The sequence below is a fragment of the Pseudophryne corroboree genome, chromosome 7 (assembly GCF_028390025.1).
Source record: "Pseudophryne corroboree isolate aPseCor3 chromosome 7, aPseCor3.hap2, whole genome shotgun sequence".
Taxonomy (NCBI): domain Eukaryota; kingdom Metazoa; phylum Chordata; class Amphibia; order Anura; family Myobatrachidae; genus Pseudophryne; species Pseudophryne corroboree.
Window position 1 is genome coordinate 326,044,426 of NC_086450.1, and position 25,703 is coordinate 326,070,128.

Here is a 25,703-nt window from a genome sequence, read left to right on the forward strand (position 1 = left end):
TAGGCTGGTTCAGGTGAAACGCTGACACCACCTTAGGCAGAAAATGAGGACGCGTCCGCAGTTCTGCCCTGTCCGTATGGAAAATCAGATATGGGCTCTTATATGATAAAGCCGCCAATTCTGATACTCTCCTGGCTGAAGCCAGGGCCAGTAGCATGGTTACTTTCCATGTAAGATACTTCAACTCCACCGATTTGAGCGGCTCAAACCAATGGGATTTGAGAAAATCCAAGACTACATTAAGATCCCACGGTGCCACTGGGGGCACAACCGGGGGCTGTATATGTAGTACTCCTTTTACAAAAGTCTGGACTTCAGGAACTGAAGCCAATTCTTTCTGGAAGAAAATCGACAGGGCCGAAATTTGAACCTTAATGGACCCCAATTTGAGGCCCATAGACAATCCTGTTTGCAGGAAATGTAGGAATCGACCCAGTTGAAATTCCTCCGTGGGGGCCTTCCTGGCCTCACACCACGCAACATATTTCCTCCAAATGCGGTGATAATGTTGTGCAGTCACCTCCTTCCTGGCTTTTACCAGTGTAGGAATGACCTCTTCCGGAATGCCTTTTTCCCTTAGAATTCGGCGTTCAACCGCCATGCCGTCAAACGCAGCCGCGGTAAGTCTTGGAATAGACACGGTCCCTGCTGAAGCAGGTCCCGTCTTAGAGGTAGAGGCCACGGATCCTCCGTGAGCATCTCTTGAAGTTCCGGGTACCAAGTTCTTCTTGGCCAATCCGGAGCCACTAGTATCGTTCTTACTCCCTTTTGCCGTATAATTCTCAGTACTTTTGGTATGAGAGGCAGAGGAGGGAACACATACACTGACTGGAACACCCACGGTGTTACCAGAGCGTCCACAGCTATTGCCTGAGGGTCTCTTGACCTGGCGCAATACCTGTCCAGTTTTTTGTTGAGGCGGGACGCCATCATATCCACCATTGGTTTTTCCCAACGGTTCACAATCATGTGGAAGACTTCTGGATGAAGTCCCCACTCTCCCGGGTGTAGATCGTGTGAATACTGCTGACAGTGCTATCACATGATCTTCCGCCCAGCGAAGAATCCTTGCAGCTTCTGCCATTGCTGTCCTGCTTCTTGTGCCGCCCTGTCTGTTTACGTGGGCGACTGCCGTGATGTTGTCCGACTGGATCAACACCGGCTGACCCTGAAGCAGGGGTTTTGCCAGACTTAGAGCATTGTAAATCGCTCTTAGCTCCAGTATATTTATGTGAAGAAACATCTCCAGGCTTGACCATACTCCCTGGAAGTTTCTTCCCTGTGTGACCGCTCCCCAGCCTCTCAGACTGGCATCCGTGGTCACCAGGACCCAGTCCTGTATGCCGAATCTGCGGCCCTCTAACAGATGAGCACTCTGCAACCACCACAGAAGAGACACCCTTGTCCGTGGCGATAAGGTTATCCGCTGATGCATCTGCAGATGTGATCCGGACCATTTGTCCAGCAGATCCCACTGAAAAGTTCGTGCGTGGAATCTGCCGAATGGAATCGCTTCGTAAGAAGCCACCATCTTTCCCAGGACTCTTGTGCATTGATGCACAGACACTTTCCCTGGTTTTAGGAGGTTCCTGACAAGTTCGGATAACTCCCTGGCTTTCTCCTCCGGAAGAAACACCTTTTTCTGAACCGTGTCCAGAATCATTCCCAGGAACAGCAGACGTGTCGTCGGGGTCAACTGAGATTTTGGAAAATTCAGAATCCACCCGTGTTGTTGCAGCACTAGTCGGGTTAGTGCTACTCCGTCCTCCAGCTGTTCTCTGGACCTTGCCCTTATCAGGAGATCGTCCAAGTAAGGGATAATTAATACGCCTCTTCTTCGCAGAAGAATCATCATTTCGGCCATTACCTTGGTAAAGACCCGAGGTGCCGTGGACAATCCAAACGGCAGCGTCTGAAACTGATAATGACAGTTTTGCACCACGAACCTGAGGTACCCTTGATGTGAAGGGCAAATTGGGACATGCAGGTAAGCATCCTTTATGTCCAGGGACACCATAAAGTCCCCTTCTTCCAGATTCGCTATCACTGCTCTGAGTGACTCCATCTTGAACTTGAATTTTTGTATGTACAGGTTCAAAGATTTCAGATTTAGAATAGGTCTTACCGAGCCGTCCGGCTTCGGTACCACAAATAGCGTGGAGTAATACCCCTTTCCCTGTTGTAGGAGGGGTACCTTGACTATCACCTGCTGAGAAAACAGCTTGTGAATGGCTTCCAATACCGTCGCCCTGTCTGAGGGAGACGTTGGCAAAGCAGACTTTAGGAACCTGCGAGGGGGAGACTTCTCGAATTCCAACCTGTAACCCTGAGATACTACCTGCAGGATCCAGGGGTCCACCTGTGAGCAAGCCCACTGTGCGCTGAAATTCTTGAGTCGACCCCCCACCGCTCCTGAGTCCGCTTGTAAGGCCCCAGCGTCATGCTGAGGGCTTTGCAGAACCCTGAGAGGGCTTCTGTTCCTGGGCAGGGGCTGCTTGCTGCCCTCTCTTACCCCTTCCTCTGCCCCGAGGCAGATATGACTGTCCTTTTGTCCGCTTGTTCTTATAGGACCGAAAGGACTGCGGCTGAAAAGACGGTGTCTTTTTCTGTTGGGAGGGGGTCTGAGGTAAAAAGGTGGATTTTCCGGCAGTTGCCGTGGCCACCAGATCCGATAGACCGACGCCAAATAATTCCTCCCCTTTATACGGCAATACTTCCATATGTCGTTTGGAATCCGCATCACCTGACCACTGTCGCGTCCATAAACTCCTTCTGGCAGATATGGACATCGCATTTACTCTCGATGCCAGAGTGCAAATATCTCTCTGAGCATCTCGCATATAAAGTAAAGCATCCTTTAATTGCTCTATAGTCAATAAAATACTGTCCCTATCCAGGGTATCAATATTTTCAGTCAGGGAATCCAACCAGACGACCCCAGCACTGCACATCCAGGCTGAGGCGATGGCTGGTCGCAGTATAACACCAGTATGTGTGTATATACTTTTTAGGGTAGTTTCCAGTCTCCTATCAGCTGGATCCCTGAGGGCGGCTGTATCAGGAGACGGTAACGCCACTTGTTTTGATAAGCGTGTGAGCGACTTATCCACCCTAGGGGGTGTTTCCCAGCGCGCCCTAACCTCTGGCGGGAAAGGGTATAATGCTAATAACTTTTTTGAAATTAGCACTTTTCTATCTGGGTTAACCCACGCTTCATCACATACATCATTTAATTCCTCTGATTCAGGAAAAACTACAGGTAGTTTCTTCACCCCCCACATAATACCCCTTTTTGTGGTACTTGCAGTATCAGAGATATGCAAAGCCTCCTTCATTGCCGTGATCATATAACGTGTGGCCCTACTTGAAAATACGTTTGTTTCATCACCGTCGACACTAGATTCAGTGTCTGTGTTTGGGTCTGTGTCGACCGACTGAGGTAAAGGGCGCTTTACAGCCCCTGACGGTGTCTGAGACGCCTGGGCAGGTACTAACTGGTTTGCCGGCCGTCTCATGTCGTCAACTGATTTTTGTAATGTGCTGACATTATCACGTAATTCCATAAACAAAGCCATCCATTCCGGTGTCGACTCCCTGGGGGGTGACATCACCATTATCGGCAATTGCTCTGCCTCCACACCAACATCGTCCTCATACATTTCGACACACACGTACCGACACACAGCAGACACACAGGGAATGCTCTTATCGAAGACAGGACCCCACTAGCCCTTTGGGGAGACAGAGGGAGAGTTTGCCAGCACACACCCAAGCGCTATAATATATATGGGAACAACCTTATATAAGTGTTGTTCCTTATAGCAGCTTAAATATATCAAAATATCGCCAAAAAATGCCCCCCCTCTCTGTTTTACCCTGTTTCTGTAGTGCAGTGCAGGGGAGAGTCCTGGGAGCCTTCCTCACAGCGGAGCTGAGCAGGAAAATGGCGCTGTGTGCTGAGGAGAATAAGCCCCGCCCCCTATTTCGGCGGGCTTTTCTCCCGGAGTTTTAGATATCTGGCATGGGTTAAATACATACATATAGCCTCAATGGCTATATGTGATGTATTCTTTTGCCATAAAGGTATTAAATATTGCTGCCCAGGGCGCCCCCAGCAGCGCCCTGCACCCTCCGTGACCGCTTGGTGTGAAGTGTGTGACAACAATGGCGCACAGCTGCAGTGCTGTGCGCTACCTTCATGAAGACTGAAGAGCCTTCTGCCGCCTGTTTCCGGACCTTCAATCTTCAGCATCTGTAAGGGGGGTCGGCGGCGCGGCTCCGGGACGAACCCCAGGGTGAGACCTGTGTTCCGACTCCCTCTGGAGCTAATGGTGTCCAGTAGCCTAAGAATCCAATCCATCCTGCACGCAGGTGAGTTGAAATTCTCTCCCCTAAGTCCCTCGATGCAGTGAGCCTGTTGCCAGCAGGACTCACTGAAAATAAAAAACCTAAAAAACTTTTTCTAAGCAGCTCTTTAGGAGAGCCACCTAGATTGCACCCTGCTCGGACGGGCACAAAAACCTAACTGAGGCTTGGAGGAGGGTCATAGGGGGAGGCGCCAGTACACACCACCTAATCCTAAAGCTTTATTTTTGTGCCCTGTCTCCTGCAGAGCCGCTATTCCCCATGGTCCTGACGGAGTCCCCAGCATCCACTTAGGACGTTAGAGAAATATATATATATTTAAATTCAAATATAAAATCATTATAATTATTATTAGCCTTTATTTATACAATGTCAGCATATTATTAGCACTTTACAGAGGATTGTTAATTGTTTGGAACAGTTCTGCCTCCTAAGAGACTATGGGGTGACTTATGAGATCTTGGAGAGAGATGAAGTGGAAAAGTTGCTTATAACCAATCAGCTCTAACTACATTTTTCAAGCACATTCTTTAAAATGACAAAAGCTGATTAGAGAGATAAAATACCAACCAAAGGGGGGGAATTCAGTTAGGTGCCAGGAGGATTCGCCCAGCAAATCTTGCTCAATAGTGCTTGTTGCCCCATAGGTAACAAGCACTTTTAGGTGAATCTGGCAGTCCGAGCAAAGGGGGCCAATCAGACTGCCATTGCTGGTATTGAAATGTTGCAGCAGTAGCCGATTCGCTCCGCATCTTACTGAATTCCCCCCAGACTTGCTAAATCTTTCCCTATAGTTTAAATTCGGTACTGCACAAACACTAATGGGCCCTACACACTGATAGATCCGCCGCCGAGCTGCCCGACGGCGGATACGGCCGATGGGCGACCCGGCGGCGGGGGGAGTGAAGTTTCTTCACTCTCCCCGTCACCCGGCTCCATAGCAGTGCAGGCCAATATGGACGATCTCGTCCATGTTGGCCTGCATGCACAGGCGATGGGGCACCAGCGATGAACGAGCACAGGGCCGCACATCGTTCATCGCTGGTGCCTCCATGCTGAAAGATATGAATGTTATATAGTTCATTAATGAACGAGATCGTTCATATCTTTCAGTATTATCTGCCAGTGTGTAGGGCCCATATCATTAATCTACCATTATATTTTTGGATTGCGGGAGGAAACCCACATAAAAGAGAATATCCTGTACTGTAGAAACTCTACACACTTTCCTGATAGTAATAAAGCCCTTGGTCACAGTGCTATGAAGCAACCATGCTAACCACCGTGCATCCACGCTGTCCTACAAATATTATGAATAACCTGCATTAAAAATACTTGCTGTAAAAAGTGTATTAATTCATAGTTCTCCAAAAAAAAAGCACAATCCTGGCCACTGACCTTCAGCGGGTACGGGTCGACACTCATTAGGTCGATCACTGAAGGTCAACATGCATTATGTCAACATGGGCGCTAGGTCGACCGGTCAAAAGGTCGACATGAGGTTTTTAACGGTTTTTGGTGTCATTTTCTCTGTAAAGTGACGTGGAAGCCAAATAAGTGCAGTGTCCCCTCGCATGGTGAGCGATGATCACCGTTTCAATCGTAGTCCACGTGGATCATTAAGTATGAAAAAATCCCCCCCCCCAATTTTTTTTTAAAGTGAAAAACTCATGTCGACCTTTTGACCTGTCAACCTAATACATGTCGACCTAATGCCATTGTCGACCTTCAGTGGAGACCTAATGAGTGTCGACATAAGTTGTGTCGACCTAACGACCGTAACCCCCTTCAGCAGCACGAGACAAAATACAGGATCTGCAACCAAGAGGCCTCAACAATTACAGTCTCATACCTCAACACCTACTTGCATTCATTTTGTGCATACTGTATTATAGGGGTGGGCAACATGCGGCCCGCGGGCCAGATGCGGACCGCGGACCGATCGTGCCTGGCCCGCTGTGCCCCACCAAAGTGCAATAACAAGCGGCCCGATAGGCCGCTTGTCATTGCACTGCTCTCAGACGCGGCGCCGCTGAGGAAATCCCGGTCACGTCACAGGGTCAGCTGACTGGGATTTCCTCTGTTACCATGCGCGCGCTGGGCGGCACGGGGGGCGGGCACTGCAGTGAGCAGGAGCGGCGGCTGAGTGAGGAGAAGAAGCAGTGGCCAGCGAGCGGGAGCAGGAGTGGCCACATCAGCAGCGACTCCAGGCGGCAGCAGCAGCGCGGATCATCGGACAGTGGGGATCGTCTGCCACTGTGACAAACAGGTAAACCCCCTGTCCAGCCAGCCCCTGGATCAGCGCTTCAGCTGCCATATAGGTTTAGGGGTGGGGAGGCCGCGGAGTTAAAATCTGCAATATGGGTTTAGGGGAGGGGGGAAGGGACTGTCTGCCATAATATGTAAAAAAGTGGGACGCTGTCTGCCGTAATGTGTAAAAAGGGGGACGATGTCTGCCGTAATGTGTAAAAAGGGGGGCGATGTCTGCCGTAATGTGTAAAAACGGGAGCACTGTCTGCTGTAATGTGTAAAAATAAGAATTTACTTACCGATAATTCTATTTCTCATAGTCCGTAGTGGATGCTGGGGACTCCGTAAGGACCATGGGGAATAGCGGCTCCGCAGGAGACTGGGCACATCTAAAGAAAGCTTTAGGACTAACTGGTGTGCACTGGCTCCTCCCCCTATGACCCTCCTCCAAGCCTCAGTTAGGATACTGTGCCCGGACGAGCGTACACAATAAGGAAGGATTTTGAATCCCGGGTAAGACTCATACCAGCCACACCAATCACACCGTATAACTTGTGATCTGAACCCAGTTAACAGTATGATAACAGAGGAGCCTCTGAAAAGATGGCTCCCAACAATAATAACCCGATTTTTGTAACAATAACTATGTACAAGTATTGCAGACAATCCGCACTTGGGATGGGCGCCCAGCATCCACTACGGACTATGAGAAATAGAATTATCGGTAAGTAAATTCTTATTTTCTCTAACGTCCTAAGTGGATGCTGGGGACTCCGTAAGGACAATGGGGATTAAACCAAAGCTCCCAAACGGGCAGGAGAGTGCGGATGACTCTGCAGCACCGAATGAGAGAACTCCAGGTCCTCCTCAGCCAGGGTATCAAATTTGTAGAATTTAGCAAACGTGTTTACCCCTGACCAAGTAGCTGCTCGGCAAAGTTGTAAAGCCGAGACCCCTCGGGCAGCCGCCCAAGATGAGCCCACTTTCCTTGTGGAACGGGCTTTTACAGATTTTAGCTGTGGCAGGCCTGCCACAGAATGTGCAAGCTGAATTGTACTACAAATCCAACGAGCAATAGTCTGCTTAGAAGCAGGAGCACCCAGCTTGTTGGGTGCATACAGGATAAACAGCGAGTCAGATTTCCTGACTCCAGCCGTCCTGGAAATATTTTCAGGGCCCTGACAACATCCAGCAACTTGGATTCCTCCAAGTCCCTAGTAGCCGCAGGCACCACAATAGGTTGGTTCAGGTGAAAACGCTGAAACCACCTTAGGGAGAAACTGAGGACGAGTCCTCAATTCCGCCCTGTCCGAATGGAAAATCAGATAAGGGCTTTTACAGGATAAAGCCGCCAATTCTGACACGCGCCTGGCCCAGGCCAGGGCCAACAGCATGACCACTTTCCATGTGAGATATTTTAACTCCACAGATTTAAGTGGTTCAAACCAATGTGACTTTTGGAACCCAAACTACATTGAGATCCCAAATTGCCACTGGAGGCACAAAAGGAGGCTGTATATGCAGTACCCCTTTTACAAACGTCTAAACTTAAGGGACTGAAGCTAGTTCTTTTTTGGAAGAAAATTGACAGGGCCGAAATCTGAACCTTAATGAACCCCAATTTCAGGCCCATAGACACTCCTGTTTGCAGGAAATGTAGGAATCGACCCAGTTGAATTTCCTCCGTCGGGCCTTACTGGCCTCGCACTACGCAACATATTTTCGCCAAGTGCGGTGATAATGTTTTTGCGGTTACATCCTTCCTGGCTTTAGATCAGGATATGGATGACTTCATCCGGAATGCCTTTTTTCCTTCAGGATCCGGTGTTCAACCGGCATGCCGTCAAACGCAGCCGCGGTAAGTCTTGGAACAGACAGGGTCCTTGCTGGAGCAGGTCCCTTCTTAGAGGTAGAGGCCACGGATCCTCCGTGAGCATCTCTTGAAGTTCCGGTTACCAAGTCCTTCTTGGCCAATCCGGAGCCACGAATATAGTGCTTTCTCCTCTCCATCTTATCAATCTCAGTACCTTGGGTATGAGAGGCAGAGGAGGGAACACATACACTGACTGGTACACCCACGGTGTTACCAGAGCGTCTACAACTATTGCCTGAGGGTCTCTTGACCTGGCGCAATACCTGTCGAGTTTTTTAATCATGTGGACGACTTCTGGGTGAAGTCCCCACTCTCCCGGGTGGAAGTCGTGCTGAGGAAGTCCGCTTCCCAGTTGTCCACTCCCGGAATGAATACTGTTGACAGTGCTATCACATGATTTTCCGCCCAGCGAAGAATCCCTGCAGCTTCTGCCATTGCCCTCCTGCTTCTTGTGCCACCCTGTCTGTTTACGTGGGTGACTGCCATGATGTTGTCCGACTGGATCAACACCGGCTGACCTTGAAGCAGAGGTCTTGCTAAGCTTAGAGCATTGTAAATGGCCCTTAGCTTCCGGATATTTATGTGAAGTGATGTATCCAGGCTTGACCCTAAGCCCTGGATATTCCTTCCCTGTGTGACTGCTCCCCAGCCTCGCAGGCTGGCATCCGTGGTCACCAGGACCCAGTCCTGAATGCCGAATCTGCGGCCCTCTAGAAGATGAGCACTCTGCAACCACCACAGGATGGATACCCTTGTCCTTGGTGACAGGGTTATCCGCTGATGCATCTGAAAATGCGACCCGGACCATTTGTCCAGTAGGTTCCACTGGAAAGTTCTTGCGTGGAATCTAACGAATGGGATTGCTTCATAGGAAGCCACCATTTTTACCCAGAACCCTTGTGCATTGATGCACTGAGACTTGGTTCGGTTTTAGGAGGTTCCTGACTAGCTCGGATAACTCCCTGGCTTTCTCTTCCGGGAGAAACACCTTTTTTCTGGACTGTGTCCAGGAACATCCCTAGGAAACAGAAGACAAGTCGTCGGAACCAGCTGCGATTTTGGAATATTGAGAATCCAATCGTGCTGCCGCAACACTACCTGAGATAGTGCTACACCGACTTCCAACTGTTCCCTGGATCTTACCCTTATCAGGGAATCGTCCAAGTAAGGGATAACTAAAATTCCCTTCCTTCGAAGGGATATAATTTCGGCCATTACCTTGGTAAAGACCCGGGGTGCCGTGGACCATCCCTACGGCAGCGTCTGAACTGATAGTGACAGATCTGTACCATAACCTGAGGTACCCTTGGTGAGAAGGGTAAATTTTGACATGAAGGTAAGCATCCTTGATGTCCCGAGACATCATGTAGTCCCCTTCTTCCAGGTTCGCAATCACTGCTCTGAGTGACTCAATCTTGAATTTGAACCTCTGTTCAAAGATTTTAGATTTTAGATTTAGATTTAGAATCGGTCTCACCGAGCCGTCTGGCTTCGGTACCACAATAGTGTGGAATAATACCCCGTTCCCTGTTGCAGGAGGGGTACCTTGATTATCACCTGCTGGGAATACAGCTTGTGAATGGCTTCCAAAACTGCCTCCCTGTCAGAGGGAGACGTCGGTAAAGCCGACTTTTGGAAACGGCGAGGGGGAGACGTCTCGAATTCCAATATGTACCCTTGAGATATTACCTGAAGGATCCAGGGGTCTACTTGCGAGTGAGCCCACTGCGCACTGAAATTCATTGAGAACGGGCCCCCACCGTGCCTGAGCTTGTAAGGCCCTAGCGTCATACTGAGGGCTTGGCAGAGGCGGGAAAGGGTTTCTGTTCCTGGGAACTGGCTAATCTCTTCAGCCTTTTTCCTCTCCCTCTGTCACGAGCAGAAAAGAGGAACCTTTTGTCCGCTTGCCAACAAAGGACTGCGCCTGATAATACGGCGTCTTATTTTGAGAGGCGACCTGGGGTACAAACGTGGATTTCCCAGTTGTTGCCGTGGCCACCAGGTCTAAAAGACCGACCCCAAATGTCCCTTTTCAAAGGCAATACCTTCCAAATGCCGTTTGGAATCCGCATCACCTGACCATTTTACTGGTAGAATTGGACAACGCACTTATACTTGATGCCAGTCGGCAAATATTCCGCTGTGCATCATGCATATATAGAAATGCATCTTTTAAATGCTCTATAGGCAATAATATACTATCCTTATCTAGGATATCAATATTTCCAGTCAGGGAATCCGACCATGCCAACCCAGCACTGCACCTCCAGGCTGAGGCGATTGCTGGTCGCAGTATAACACCAGTATGTGTGTGAATACATTTTTGGATACCCTCCTGCTTTCTATCAGCAGGATCCTTAAGGGCGGCCATCTCATGAGAGGGTAGAGCCCTTGTTCTTACAAGCGTGTGAGCGCCTTATCCCCCCTAGGGGGTGTTTCCCAACGCACCCTAACCTCTGGCGGGAAAGGGTATACACCAATACTTTTTAAGAAATTATCAATTGTTATCGGGGGGGAAACCTTTTATTTCTCAGATTCAGGAAAACTACAGGTAGTTTTTCCCTCACCGAACATAATACCCCTTTTTGGTGGTTCTCGTATTATCTGAAATGTATAAAACATTTTCCATTGTCTCAATCATGTAACGTGTGGCCCTACTGGAAATCACGGTTGTCTCTTCACCGTCGACACAGGAGTCAGTATCCGTGTCGGCGTCTGTATCTGCCATCTGAGGTAACGGGCGCTTTAGAGCCCCTGACGGCCTATGAGACGTCTGGACAGGCACAAGCTGAGTAGCCGGCTGTCTCATGTCAACCACTGTTTTTTGATACAGAGCTGACACTGTCACGTAATTTTCAACAGTACATCCACTCAGGTGTCGACCCCCTAGGTGGTGACATCACTGTTACAGACACTCTGCTCCGTCTCCACATCATTTTTCTCCTCATACATGTCGACACAAACGTACCGACACACAGCACACACACAGGGAATGCTCTGATAGAGGACAGGACCCCACTAGCCCTTTGGGGAGACAGAGGGAGAGTATGCCAGCACACACCAGAGTGCTATATATATATACAGGGATAACCTTATATAAGTGTTTTTCCCCTTATAGCTGCTGTATGTTTTAATACTGCGCCTAATTAGTGCCCCCCTCTCTTTTTTTAACCCTTTCTGTTGTGTAGTGACTGCAGGGAAGAGCCAGGGAGCTTCCCTCCAACTGAGCTGTGAGGGAAAATGGCGCCAGTGTGCTGAGGAGATAGGCTCCGCCCCCTTTTCGGCGGCCTTATCTCCCGTTTTTCTGTATATTCTGGCAGGGGTTAAATGCATCCATATAGCCCAGGAGCTATATGTGATGTATTTTTTGCCATGTAAGGTATTTTTATCATGTTTTATTGCGTCTCAGGGCGCCCCCCCCCAGCGCCCTGCACCCTCAGTGACCGGAGTATGAAGTGTGCTGAGAGCAATGGCGCACAGCTGCAGTGCTGTGCGCTACCTTATTGAAGACCGGAACGTCTTCTGCCGCCGATTTTTCCGGACCTCTTCGCTCTTCTGGCTCTGTAAGGGGGCCGGCGGCGCGGCTCCGGGACCCATCCAGGCTGGGCCTGTGATCGTCCCTCTGGAGCTAATGTCCAGTAGCCAAGAAGCCCAATCCACTCTGCACGCAGGTGAGTTCGCTTCTTCTCCCCTTAGTCCCTCGATGCAGTGAGCCTGTTGCCAGCAGGTCTCACTGAAAATAACAAACCTAAACTAAAACTTTCACTAAGAAGCTCAGGAGAGCCCCTAGTGTGCACCCTTCTCGTCGGGCACAGAAATCTAACTGGGGCTTGGAGGAGGGTCATAGGGGGAGGAGCCAGTGCACACCAGTTAGTCCTAAAGCTTTCTTTAGATGTGCCCAGTCTCCTGCGGAGCCGCTATTCCCCATGGTCCTTACGGAGTCCCCAGCATCCACTTAGGACGTTAGAGAAAAGGGGACGCTGTCTGCCATAATGTGTAAAAAGGGGGACGATGTCCGCCGTAATGTGTAAAAAGGGGGACGATGTCTGCCGTAATGTGTACAAAGGGGACGATGTCTGCCGTAATGTGTACAAAGGGGACGATGTCTGCCGTAATGTGTAAAAATGGGGGCACTGTCTGCCGTAATGTGTAAAAATGGGGGCACTGTCTGCCGTAATGTGTAAAAAGGGGGACGATGTCTGCCGTAATGTGTAAAAAGGGGGACGATGTCTGCCGTAATGTGTAAAAAGGGGGACGATGTCTGCCGTAATGTGTAAAAAGGGGGACGATGTCTGCCGTAATGTGTAAAAAGGGGGACGATGTCTGCCGTAATGTGTAAAAAGGGGGACGATGTCTGCCGTAATGTGTAAAAACGGGGGCGCTGTCTGCCGTAATGTGTAAAAAGGGGACGCTGTCTGCTGTAATGTGTAAAAAGGGGACGCTGTCTACCGTAATGTGTAAAAAGGGGGACGCTATCTGCCGTAATGTGTAAAAAAAAAGGCACGCTGTCTGCCGTAATGTGTAAAAAGGGGACTCTTTGAGTATTTTGTGTGTGGCCCTCGAATATTCGCTGGAAGTGTTAAGCGGCCCCCCAGCTGAAATAATTGTCCACCCCTGCTGTATTACCACACTGATTTCATACGCATCACTTTTAATGGGAGTCACATTGTAATGCCAGAATGCCCACTTTACTAGTGTTCCAGTGTACTTTGCTTGTGCTGCTTTTTCCTGAAAGCATCTCACTCTATCCACATACGATTGCAGCAGGTAACCATAGTAGACAAGACTATAGTGAGCTCCAAGTGTTGATAAAAACAGGATTAAGTCAATAAACTGGCTGTCGGGATCCCGGCGTTCAAGAGACCAATGCTGGAATCCTGAATGCCGGAATTTTACCGACAAACAGAATACCGACACTCGCCTGATATTCCCACTCAGTTGGTGGGTCCATGCCACTAACCGGGAATAGAACCTGCGGCGAGCGAAACGACCCATTGTGCCCAATGCGTGGCGGGCTCAGCAAGCCCGCGAGGGGACTCGCTGACGGAATTATGGCAGACTGGATTCCGCCGTCAGTATAGTGACAATCGGCATCCCCTTTGCCAGGATATCATATGTATCCTGATAAAAACAGGTCAAAAGTGTGTAATATGCTTTTTCACTGAAATAGTTTACTTTAAAAAACAGAATGTGAACCCAATGCCAGATAGTGTCAGGTGGTCTAATAGCTGCATGTGAGCAACCAATCGGGAATCACTGGTTCCAGATATAATGATCTGTTAAATAATAATAATAATAATAATAGATCCGCATCAAGTGGTAATCAAGCACTATTGTGAGACAAGCCAACTAGATGACTATTCAATAACTTGCTAGTGGAAAATTAAATAAATAGTGAGAAAATGAAACTCATAACCCAGTGTTTCCCAAATCCAGACTTCATGGTACCACAACAAAGCATGTTTTCCACATAGTCTTACAGAATCTCAAGTAAAATGCAGTAATTAGTACCACCTATGGATCTTTAAACAAAATGTGTCAGTCACTACTGAATACCTGTGCTCCAGCAAGGAGATTCGGAAAGCATGCACAGCTGGGGTTCCCCGAGTACATTGCCTGAATGGACCAAGTCTTCACACATGTAAATTAATTTCCTTATATTTTTCTATCCAGCGAGGTTATCAAATCTGTCAAAAGTGGCTTTAAATATTTTGCGTTAATGGTTCTCATTTTATCACTCAAACAAAATATAAATGCAATAACAATACTCCTTATACACTGAGGAGTATTTATTATTTATTCATGGGAATAAAAATAAATAAAAAAATAAATAAATCACAATTTACCCCTCCTGAGGTCCTGCACCTTATCGCCACATGCTTCCATACAGTGAATGGCTGTCAGTACTCTGATTGGTGGATAGTTCCAGACATTCATCAATCAGCATGCTAACAGCCATTCACTGTTTGGCTGCAGACCAGATGGCAGGAAGAAAATGCCGCCTGGTCGCTGTGATTGTGTGCGTTCTGTACCTGCCTTCGGAATCACCAGCCCTAGGCAGCTGCCCAGTGTGTCTATAATTTAAACTGGACCTAGGTCAATCGACATGCGCTTTACATTAACATATTGATGGCTACGTTATCTTATGACCTACATAGCAGTGCAGGCAAATATGGACGAGATCGTCCATATTGGCGTGCATGCACAAGCGACGGGGCATCAGCGATGAATGAGCGCGGGGCCGCGCATCGTTCATCGCTGGTGCCTCCACACTGAAAGATATGAACGGTATCTCGTTCATTAATGAACGAGATCATTCATATCTTTCAGTATTCTCGCCGAGTGTGTAGGGCCCATAACATGTACCTCTAGTAATAGCATACAAATGGCTAGAGGAATGGAAGCCATAGCTTCCAATGAAACCATACCCATTAGAAATGGAAAAACTAGGGTCAGATGAGTGTCCGCCATTGATGTGCCGCCACCACCACCATATCCTTACGGATATGCATTAGGTCGACAGGGTCAAAAGAACAACATGACAATGGTCGACACACACAAGGTAGACACAGTTTACTTTTTCATACTTTACCATCCACGTGGACTATGACTGGGAATAGTAACCTGTGCCAAGCGTAGTGGTAGCGGACCGAGGCACCTTACCCAAAGCATGGGGCTTGTGTGTGGCATAAAAGTGACAACACCCCACAAAACTAGAAAAATTTATGGTGTCTACCTTTTTTGTATCGACAATTTACATGTCGACCTTTTGACTCTGTCGACTTTTCCAACCAGCCTAATAAGATCTTATTCATACAGAAACTGTTCATTCACAGCAGTTATTGCTCAAGTGGGACTTATAATGAGTATTATAAACAAATATTAAACAAGAGGTCAAAGTTATTTGTGGAGCGTGAAAAAATTATATTTTCATTTTTGCGGGAAAGTAGTTACTGAATGTGAAACATAAAGGTTGCGTGGAAACTGCGCAGATTCCAAGTTCCATCAGGTGTCCTCATTAATGTGGTCCAGAAAGTAGTCACTAAAGCACGACAACAACAAGTGCTTCAGACATTAACGTCTTGGAAAGAGCATATACACTACCTGCGCAGCAGTATGCTTGCCTAACTGATGACTTCTATAGTGACCATATGGTCCCTAGACACCCTCTTAGATTGTTCTCTCCTCCTAGCACTATCTCTGACATTAATGTATCTTATTCCTGTCTTAACTAGCCAGGCATTCCCAACCTCAGTCCTCAAGGCACACAGTACATTTTAGTGATATCCAGGCTTCAGCACAGATGATTAAAACAAAATCACTAAGGGCATCCATTTTTTTAAAATACCTACTGTCCGGAGTCCAGCAGCGCTGCAGAAATCACCAGGAAAATGGTTTTGCGCAAGCACAGTAAAAAAATCACTGGGAAAATGGCCGCTGCACCATTTTCCCGGAAACCTGCACATGCGCACTACATTCTGGGACAGCGCTAGGGTTCCTAGTGACCCTAGTGCCTACAGTCTACAGCGCAGCTGGCTAAAGAGGAGGGGGCCCAGACAGAGTCTGTACATGGGCCTCCTCCTCTCTAGAAGTGCCCCTGAATTAAGTCACCTGTGCTAAAGCATGGATATCACTAAAACCTAGACTGTTATACCCCTTTTCCACTAGCTCAAAAAACACGGGTAAATGCACGGGGGCGCGCATTTACCCGTGTTTTCTGCAAGTGGAAAAGGGTAAACCCGGATCAAGTGACCCTTGAATCCTACCTGGCTATTTACCTGGGTAGGATACGGGAATGATCCGGGTAGGGTTGTAGTGTAAACGGGAGCCGTGTCGATGCGACACGGCTCCCGTTTACACTGTATGGAAGGGCGGCGCTGGGAGATCATGTGATCTCCCTGCGCCGCCCCTGCCGCGTCACTAGAAGCGTCACCAACCCGGCATATGCCGGGTTGTGACTGCTGATGGGAAAGGGGCCGAGCACGGGTCGCAGCAGGGGGCAGCTCCCGTGTCAGGCTCCCGGCTGCGACCCGTGCTCGTAAGTGTAAAAAAGGGGTATTAGTGTGCCTTGAGGACTGAGGTTGGGAATGGCTGTTCTAAACCATGATTGCCGATTCTACACCCCACAGTGAGTCCCCGAACGTACTCTGGGCATAATTCAGACCTGATCGCAAAATCTTTCTCTAATGGGCAAAACCATGTGCACTGCAGGGTGGGGGGGTAGGGGGGGGCAGATATAAAACATGCAGAGAGAGTTAGATTTGGGTGGGTTATATTGTTTCTGTGCAGGGTAAAAATACTGGATGCTTAATTTTTACACTGCAATTTAGATTTCAGTTTGAACACACCCCACCCAAATCTAACTCTCTCTACACGTTACATCTGTACCCCTGCAGTGCAGCATGGTTTTGCCTATTAGAGAACAAATTTGCTGCTGCGATCAGGTCCTAATTAGGCACTTTATACGGTCCTTCACCCCTTCACCCTGCCTTTGGTTGAAATGTTGTGTTAATAGTAAATCTGAGAGTGGTGTGTTTAAACCTAAATCTATATTGCAGTGTAAAACTAAATGCTGTGTTATGATGTGTATACACGGTAAGATCTTTTCTTCCGATTCTGACTATATAGTCAGAATCGGAAGAAAAGATAGTGCAGATCGCAAGGTGACAGTCACCTTGCGATCCCGATCCGATGCGCGGCCCTGCGCGGTCGGCATCGACCGAAAAATAAGAATTTACTCACCGGTAATTCTATTTCTCGTAGTCCGTAGTGGATGCTGGGTACTCCGTAAGGACCATGGGGAATAGACGGGCTCCGCAGGAGACTGGGCACTCTAAAAGAAAGATTAGGTACTATCTGGTGTGCACTGACTCCTCCCTCTATGCCCCTCCTCCAGACCTCAGTTAGGGAAACTGTGCCCGGAAGAGCTGACACTACAAGGAAAGGATTTGGAATCCAGGGTAAGACTCATACCAGCCACACCAATCACACCGTACAACTCGTGATAACTATACCCAGTTAACAGTATGAATAACAACTGAGCCTCACTGAACAGATGGCTCATAACAATAACCCTTTAGTTAAGCAATAACTATATACAAGTATTGCAGAGAGTCCGCACTTGGGACGGGCGCCCAGCATCCACTACGGACTACGAGAAAAAGAATTACCGGTGAGTAAATTCTTATTTTCTCTGACGTCCTAGTGGATGCTGGGTACTCCGTAAGGACCATGGGGATTATACCAAAAACTCCCAAACGGGCGGGAGAGTGCGGATGACTCTGCAGCACCGAATGAGCAAACTCAAGGTCCTCCTCAGCCAGGGTATCAAACTTGTAGAATTTTGCAAATGTGTTTGATCCCGACCAGGTAGCAGCTCGGCAAAGTTGTAAAGCCGAGACCCCTCGGGAAGCCGCCCAAGAAGAGCCCACCTTCCTCGTGGAATGGGCTTTTACCGATTTAGGATGCGGCAGTCCAGCCGCAGAATGAGCCTGCTGAATCGTGCTACAGATCCAGCGAGCAATAGTCTGCTTAGAAGCAGGAGCACCCAGCTTGTTGGGTGCATGCAGGATAAACAGCGAGTCAGTTTTTCTGACCCTAGCCGTCCTGGAAACATATATTTTCAGGGCCCGGACTACGTCCAGCAACTTGGAATCCTCCAAGTCCCGAGTAGCCGCAGGCACCACAATAGGTTGGTTCAAATGAAACGCTGATACTACCTTAGGGAGAAATTGGGGACGAGTCCTCAATTCTGCCCTGTCCATATGGAAGATCAGATAGGGGCTTTTACATGACAAAGCCGCCAATTCTGACACACGCCTAGCCGAAGCTAAGGCCAATAGCATGACCACTTTCCACGTGAGATATTTTAGCTCCACGGTCTGAAGTGGCTCAAACCAATGTGATTTTAGGAAATCCAACACAAGGTGCCACTGGAGGCACAAAAGGGGGCTGAATATGCAGCACTCCCTTGACAAACGTCTGAACTTCAGGCAGTGAAGCCAGTTCTTTTTGAAAGAAAATAGACAGGGCCGAAATCTGGACTTTTATGGATCCCAATTTTAGGCCCATAGTCACTCCTGACTGTAGGAAGTGCAGAAATCGACCCAGCTGAAATTCTTCTGTTGGGGCCTTCATAGCCTCACACCAAGCAACATATTTTCGCCATATGCGGTGATAATGTTTTGCTGTCACCTCCTTCCTAGCTTTTATCAGCGTCGGAATGACTTCAACCGGAATGCCCTTTTCCATCAGGGGACGGTGTTCAACCGCCATGCCGTCAAACGCAGCCGCGGTAAGTCTTGGAACAGACAGGGCCCCTGCTGTAACAGGTCCTGTCTGTTATTATCCTCAGTACCTTTGGTATGAGAGGAAGAGGAGGGAACACATAAACCGACTGGTACACCCACGGTGTCACTAGAGCGTCCACAGCTATCGCCTGAGGGTCCCTTGACCTGGCGCAATATCGTTTTAGCTTTTTGTTGAGGCGGGACGCCATCATGTCCACCTGTGGCCTTTCCCAACGATTTACAATCAGCTGGAAGACTTCTGGATTAAGTCCCCACTCTCCCGGGTGGAGGTCGTGCCTGCTGAGGAAGTCTGCTTCCCAGTTGTCCACTCCCGGAATGAACACTGCTGACAGTGCTATCACGTGATTTTCCGCCCATCGGAGAATCCTTGTGGCTTCTGCCATCGCCATCCTGCTTCTTGTGCCGCCCTGTCGGTTTACATGGGCGACCGCCGTGATGTTGTCTGACTGAATCAGCACCGGCTGGTTTTGAAGCAGGGGTTTTGCCTGACTTAGGGCATTGTAAATGGCCCTTAGTTCCAGAATATTTATGTGTAGGGAAGCCTCCTGACTCGACCATAGTCCCTGGAAGTTTCTTCCCTGAGTGACTGCCCCCCAACCTCGGAGGCTTGCATCCGTGGTCACCAGGACCCAGTCCTGTATGCCGAATCTGCGGCCTTCGAGAAGATGAGCACTCTGCAGCCACCACAGCAGAGACACCCTGGCCCTCGGGGACAGGGTGATCAGCCGATGCATCTGAAGATGCGATCCGGACCACTTGTCTAACAGATCCCACTGAAAGATCCTTGCATGGAACCTGCCGAATGGAATTGCCTCGTAAGAAGCTACCATCTTTCCCAGGACCCGCGTGCAGTGATGCACCGATACCTGTTGTGGTTTTAGGAGGTCTCTGACCAGAGATGACAACTCCTTGGCCTTCTCCTCCGGGAGAAACACCTTCTTCTGTTCTGTGTCCAGAATCATACCTAGGAACAGCAGACGCGTCGTAGGAACCAGCTGCGACTTTGGGATATTCAGAATCCAGCCGTGCTGCTGTAGCACTTCCTGAGATAGTGCTACTCCGACCAACAACTGCTCCCTGGACCTCGCCTTTATAAGGAGATCGTCCAAGTACGGGATAATTAGAACTCCCTTCTTTCGAAGGAGTATCATCATATCGGCCATTACTTTGGTAAATACCCTCGGTGCCGTGGACAGACCAAACGGCAACGTCTGGAATTGGTATTGGCAGTCCTGTACCACAAAACAGAGGTACACCTGGTGAGGTGGGTAAATGGGGACATGTAGGTAAGCATCCTTGATGTCCAGTGATACCATGTAATCCCCCTCTTTCAGGCTTGCAATAACCGCCCTGAGCGATTCCATTTTGAACTTGAACTTCCTTATATAATTGTTCAAGGATTTCAAATTTAGAATGGGTCTCACCGAACCGTCTGGTTTCGGTACCACAAACATTGTGGAATAGTAACCCCGTCCCTGTTGAAGGAGGGGAACATTGATTATCACCTGCTGGAAGTACAGCTTGTGAATTGCCGCCAGTACTACCTCCCTGTCCTGGGGAGTAGCTAGCAAGGCTGATTTGAGGTAACGGCGAGGGGGAGACGTCTCGAACTCCAGCTTGTATCCCTGAGATACCACTTGTAGAACCCAGAGATCCACCTGTGAGCGAACCCACTGGTCGCTGAAGTTCCGGAGACGGGCCCCCACCGCACCTGGCTCCACATGTGGAGCCCCAGCGTCATGCGGTGGACTTAGTGGAAGCAGGGGAGGATTTTTGTTCTTGGGAACTGGCTGTATGGTGCAGCTTTTTCCCTCTACCCCTGCCTCTGGGCAGAAAGGACGCGCCTCTAACCCGCTTGCCTTTCTGAGGCCGAAAGGACTGTACTTGATAATACGGTGCTTTCTTAGGCTGTGAGGGAACCTGAGGTAAAAAAATCGACTTCCCAGCTGTTGCTGTGGATACGAGGTCCGAAAGACCGTCCCCAAACAATTCCTCACCCTTATAAGGCAAAATTTCCATGTGCCTTTTAGAATCAGCATCACCTGTCCACTGCCGAGTCCATAATACTCTCCTGGCAGAAATGGACATTGCATTAATTCTAGATGCCAGCAGGCAAATGTCCCTCTGTGCATCTCTCATATATAAGACTACGTCTTTAATATGCTCTATGGTTAGCAATATAGTGTCCCTGTCAAGGGAATCAATGTTATCAGACAGGGAATCAGACCACGCTGCTGCAGCACTACACATCCATGCTGAAGCAATAGCAGGTCTCAGTATAGTACCTGAGTGTGTATACACAGACTTCAGGATAGCCTCCTGCTTTCTATCTGCAGGCTCCTTTAAAGCGGCCGTATCCTGAGAAGGCAGTACCACCTTTTTTGATAAGCGTGTGAGCGCCTTGTCCACCTTAGGGGATGTCTCCCAGCGTAACCTATCCGTTGGCGGGAAAGGGTACGCCATTAGTAACCGGTTAGAAATTACTAGTTTCTTATCTGGGGAACCCCACGCTTCTTCACACAATTCATTTAACTCATCAGATGGGGGAAAAGTCACTGGCTGCTTTTTCTCCCCAAACATAATACCTTTTTTTGTGGTAATGGGTTAATGTTAGAAATGTGCAACACATTTTTCATTGCCGTAATCATGCATCGGATGGCCCTAGTGGATTGTATATTTGTCTCATCCTCGTCGACACTGGAGTCAGACTCCGTGTCGACATCTGTGTCTGCCATCTGAGGTAGCGGGCGTTTTTGAGCCCTTGACGGCCTCTGAGATGCCTGGGCAGGCGCGGACTGAGATGCCGGCTGTCCCAAAGCTGCGTCATCGAACCTTTTATGTAAGGAGTTGACACTGTCAGTTAATACCTTCCACATATCCATCCACTCAGGTGTCGGCCCCGCAGGGGGCGACATCACACTTATCGGCACCTGCTCCGCCTCCACGTAAGCGTCCTCATCAAACATGTCGACACAGCCGTACCGACACACCGCACACACACACAGGGAATGCTCTGACTGAGGACAGGACCCCACAAAGTCCTTTGGGGAGACAGAGAGAGAGTATGCCAGCACACACCACAGCGCTATATAAACAGGGATTTACACTAACAAAAGTGAATTTTCCCTATAGCTGCTTAATATACTCAGTTTGCGCCTAAATTTAGTGCCCCACCCTCTCTTTTTTACCCTTTGAGCCTGGAAACTGCAGGGGAGAGCCTGGGGAGCTGTCTTCCAGCGGAGCTGTGAAGAGAAAATGGCGCCGGTGTGCTGAGGGAGATAGCACCGCCCCCTTCTCGGCGGACTTCTCCCGCTTTTTTATATACTTTTATGGCGGGGGATTATGCACATATACAGTTTATTAGACTGTATTATGTGCTTTTTGCCATGTAAGGTACTCTAATTGCTGCCCAGGGCGCCCCCCCCCCAGCGCCCTGCACCCATCAGTGACCGGAGTGTGTGGTGTGCATAGGGAGCAATGGCGCACAGCTGCAGTGCTGTGCGCTACCTTAATGAAGACCGAAGTCTTCAGCCGCCGATTTCCTCCGGTTTCTTCCGTCTTCTGGCTCTGCAAGGGGGACGGCGGCGCGGCTCCGGGAACGGACGATCGAGGTCGGGCCCTGTGTTCGATCCCTCTGGAGCTAATGGTGTCCAGTAGCCTAGAAGCCCAAGCTAGCTGCAAGCAGGTAGGTTTGCTTCTCTCCCCTAAGTCCCACGTAGCAGTGAGTCTGTTGCCAGCAGATCTCACTGAAAATAAAAAACCTAACAAATACTTTATTTTCTAGAAGCTCAGGAGAGCCCCTAGTGTGCAACCAGCTCGGGCCGGGCACAGATTCTAACTGAGGTCTGGAGGAGGGGCACAGAGGGAGGAGCCAGTGCACACCAGATAGTACCTAATCTTTCTTTTAGAGTGCCCAGTCTCCTGCGGAGCCCGTCTATTCCCCATGGTCCTTACGGAGTACCCAGCATCCACTAGGACGTCAGAGAAAAATAGGCTGTGCAGGCAAGTCAATCCTGACTATCTCTATAGAAGAGATAGTCAGGATTGACACTTAGCCAAAATCGCACAGAACCAAGATCGCAAGCACACTCATTATGTGCTTGCGATACTGGCTAAGTGCCGACCCGGCCCCCCGTCGCACAGTGAGAATCGGATAAGTCCGAATCTCATCGTGTGTACACGGCCTTACATGCAAGAGCAGCCAGTATTTACCCTGCATGCAAAAAATAATTGTATTAGCAACATTGTTTGTTGCCAATGCAAAGTTACTTGCTTTTTCATTGTTCTTAACTCAAAATCAGCCCTGATTATTATTTTTATTTAGTCAATTCATGCAGTAGGCCTCATAGTAAAGCGCACATAGGGCCTGATTCAGAGATGTATGCTAACCCGATGGTTAGCGCACATCTCCGATGGTGGGAGTACTGCAGATGCGCAGGATATGTCCTGCACATGTACAGCCCTCCATCTGTGAGTCTGTTTGCAGTGTCTCCCAGTCACAGCTTGAGTCACGAGCTACGGCGTTTGGAAGGTGCAGAGGGGGTGTTCCTGGCCAGCGTTCCTGGAAACGGGGGGCGTCGCCCCCATTTTCCGTGAGGGACGCGGTCAGGGCCTGCGCAGCTGCACGCATATTTCCTGGCCTCGCAAGGTGCCATGAACCAGCCAGGCTGAGTAAAGCTGGATACACACTAGACCACAGGTTCTCAAACTCAGTCCTCAGGACCCCACACGGTTCATGTTTTGCAGGGCACCTGTAGATTTTTAAAATGTGGCAGTTGGTTATACACAGTGCACCTGCTGGGTGACATGGAAAACATGGGTGGTCTTCAGTATGCCGACTGACGGGATCCCGGCGCACAGTATACCGGCGCCGGAATCCCGACACTTATTCTCCCTCATGGGGGTCCACGACCCCCCTGGAGGGAGAATAAAATAGCGTGGTGCGCATAGCGCGCCACCGTGCCCGTTGCGTGGCGAGCGCAGCGAGCCCGCAAGGGGCTCATTTGCGCTCGCCACACTGTCGGTAAGCCGGCGGTCGGGCTCCCGGCGCCGGTATGCTGGTCGCCGGGAGCCTGACCGCCGGCATACCATACTGAACCCGGAAAACATGAACCGTGTGGGGTCCTGAGGACCGAGTTTGAGAACCACTGGACTAGACGATATGCTGCATGAGCGATATCGTCAGTGTTTGCCCTTGAACTCCCAGGCAAACATACATACATATGTGTACACACTGAACGATATCGCTAACGATGTCGTTCAGTGACATCATCTTGTCACAACCCCGAACATGCAGTTTCTGACAATATCGTCAGATTAACCTGCATGTTTGGACCATAGGCGATATCGTTAACGTCCCACGGGAACGTGCATCGTTAGCGATATTGTGCGTACACACTGGACGATTATCGTAACGATGTGTCGTGATCATCCACATCATTCCAAAAATCGGCCACTGTATTTGGAGCTTACGCCTCAGCCTGCCCAAAACTGCAACTATCGCAACCAAAGCAGCATATATTTCATATAGACACCTTCTGCTGCTTTTGCATTTTGGTGGACGAAATTGCCAAGCCGCTTGTGTTCGCCTCTGCAATTCTATCACTGAATCAGACCCATAATGTAGTTCTGAGAACATAAGAATTGTTTACCGCTGTCCTACACAATCCCAGATGTTTTACTTGCACGTGCCATTTGTTGTCAGGTTCCGGCAAATAACTTTGCCATTACGGTCATGGTCACGTCTTATATATGAACCACTACTACATCATAAAAGTAAACGCAATAAAACAAGTCTGCTACACAAAGCATAAATTCAACTTACTTGCTGCAGACTCTCATGAAAGCAAAAAATGTATAAATGATTGAAGTTCCACAGCTTCTGGGTACTTCACTACAAATGAGGTTTCCCAGCTGACCTATAAAGCTGCAATGCATGATATAGGCCCATACCAGATTATATTTGTTTTTCTTACCTTAATATTATCAACACAAACATAGGACCACTACCATCAAAACAGAAAGCAACAGTCATACACACACAGCATCAGCCAAACCACCACAAATAGAATAAAGGGTATAACTGAGGTCAGGAATTCAGGAACCTCCAATGAGTTATAACTAGAACAGATGATGTGTATTTCTGCACTCTAGGTCTCGCTGCAATGCTGCATTTGTTACAGTGTTTCAGTACTCATACTACTATAATATACACAGCAGACTGTAGCAGTGGTGACTGGTATAGCAATGGCTGGTTTCACATTTCATGGGTACAGGCAGATAACTCTCACTATAAACCGGGGTGCAGGGCTCAGGGCATGAGCAGCACTGCTGGCTGTTAGTGATTACCTTAGTGTCAGGGTTCTGGCTCTCTTCCTCTATTCTCTCCAGCAAACAGCCTGGTGATCACAGCCTGCCATGCGCAGTAACAACAGCACCGCCTCCCTCTCTCCTCCCTCCTCACACACACACAACACACAACACACGCAGGGACGATGGGGGAAGCCAGAGCTGAACAAACACAACTAACCCTGAGTTACACCGACTGATGCAAAGCATCACACAGCTGGCTGCAGGACACGGGGCTCACGCTCTTTACCTCACCCTCTTGTGGGCACAGAACATGCTGCAACATATGTGCTCATTTCACTATTGTTTTATACTGTAGTAAAATACATATTGAGCAGATTTATGTATTCATTTAACGCACAGTATGTTACAGTTGTTTACCACACTTTCAAAATAAGTTATATTGAAACATTAATATATCTTTAAACACTTAAAAACTGATCAATAATTCTATATCTCTTACGTCCTAGAGGATGCTGGGGACTCCGTAAGGACCATGGGGATAGACTGGCTCCGCAGGAGACATGGGCACTGTAAGAAAGACTTTAGGTATGGGT

At 48.8% G+C, this 25,703-nt stretch overlaps 1 protein-coding gene across 5 annotated transcripts in view; it reads right to left on the reverse strand.

Annotated features, from left to right (window-relative positions):
* METTL18 (methyltransferase 18, RPL3 N3(tau)-histidine) overlaps positions 1 to 25,292 on the reverse strand; it is a 379,064-nt gene extending 353,772 nt beyond the window's left edge. For 4 of the 5 annotated variants that reach the window (XM_063934330.1, XM_063934327.1, XM_063934329.1 and 1 more), the window contains exon 1: positions 25,147 to 25,290. The gene's annotated coding sequence lies outside the window, so the exon portion shown is untranslated. Of the gene's footprint in view, positions 1 to 25,146 lie in introns of all 5 variants that reach the window. The other variant, XM_063934325.1, reaches the window with a different exon arrangement.
* Between the last annotated feature and the right edge of the window lie 411 nt (positions 25,293 to 25,703).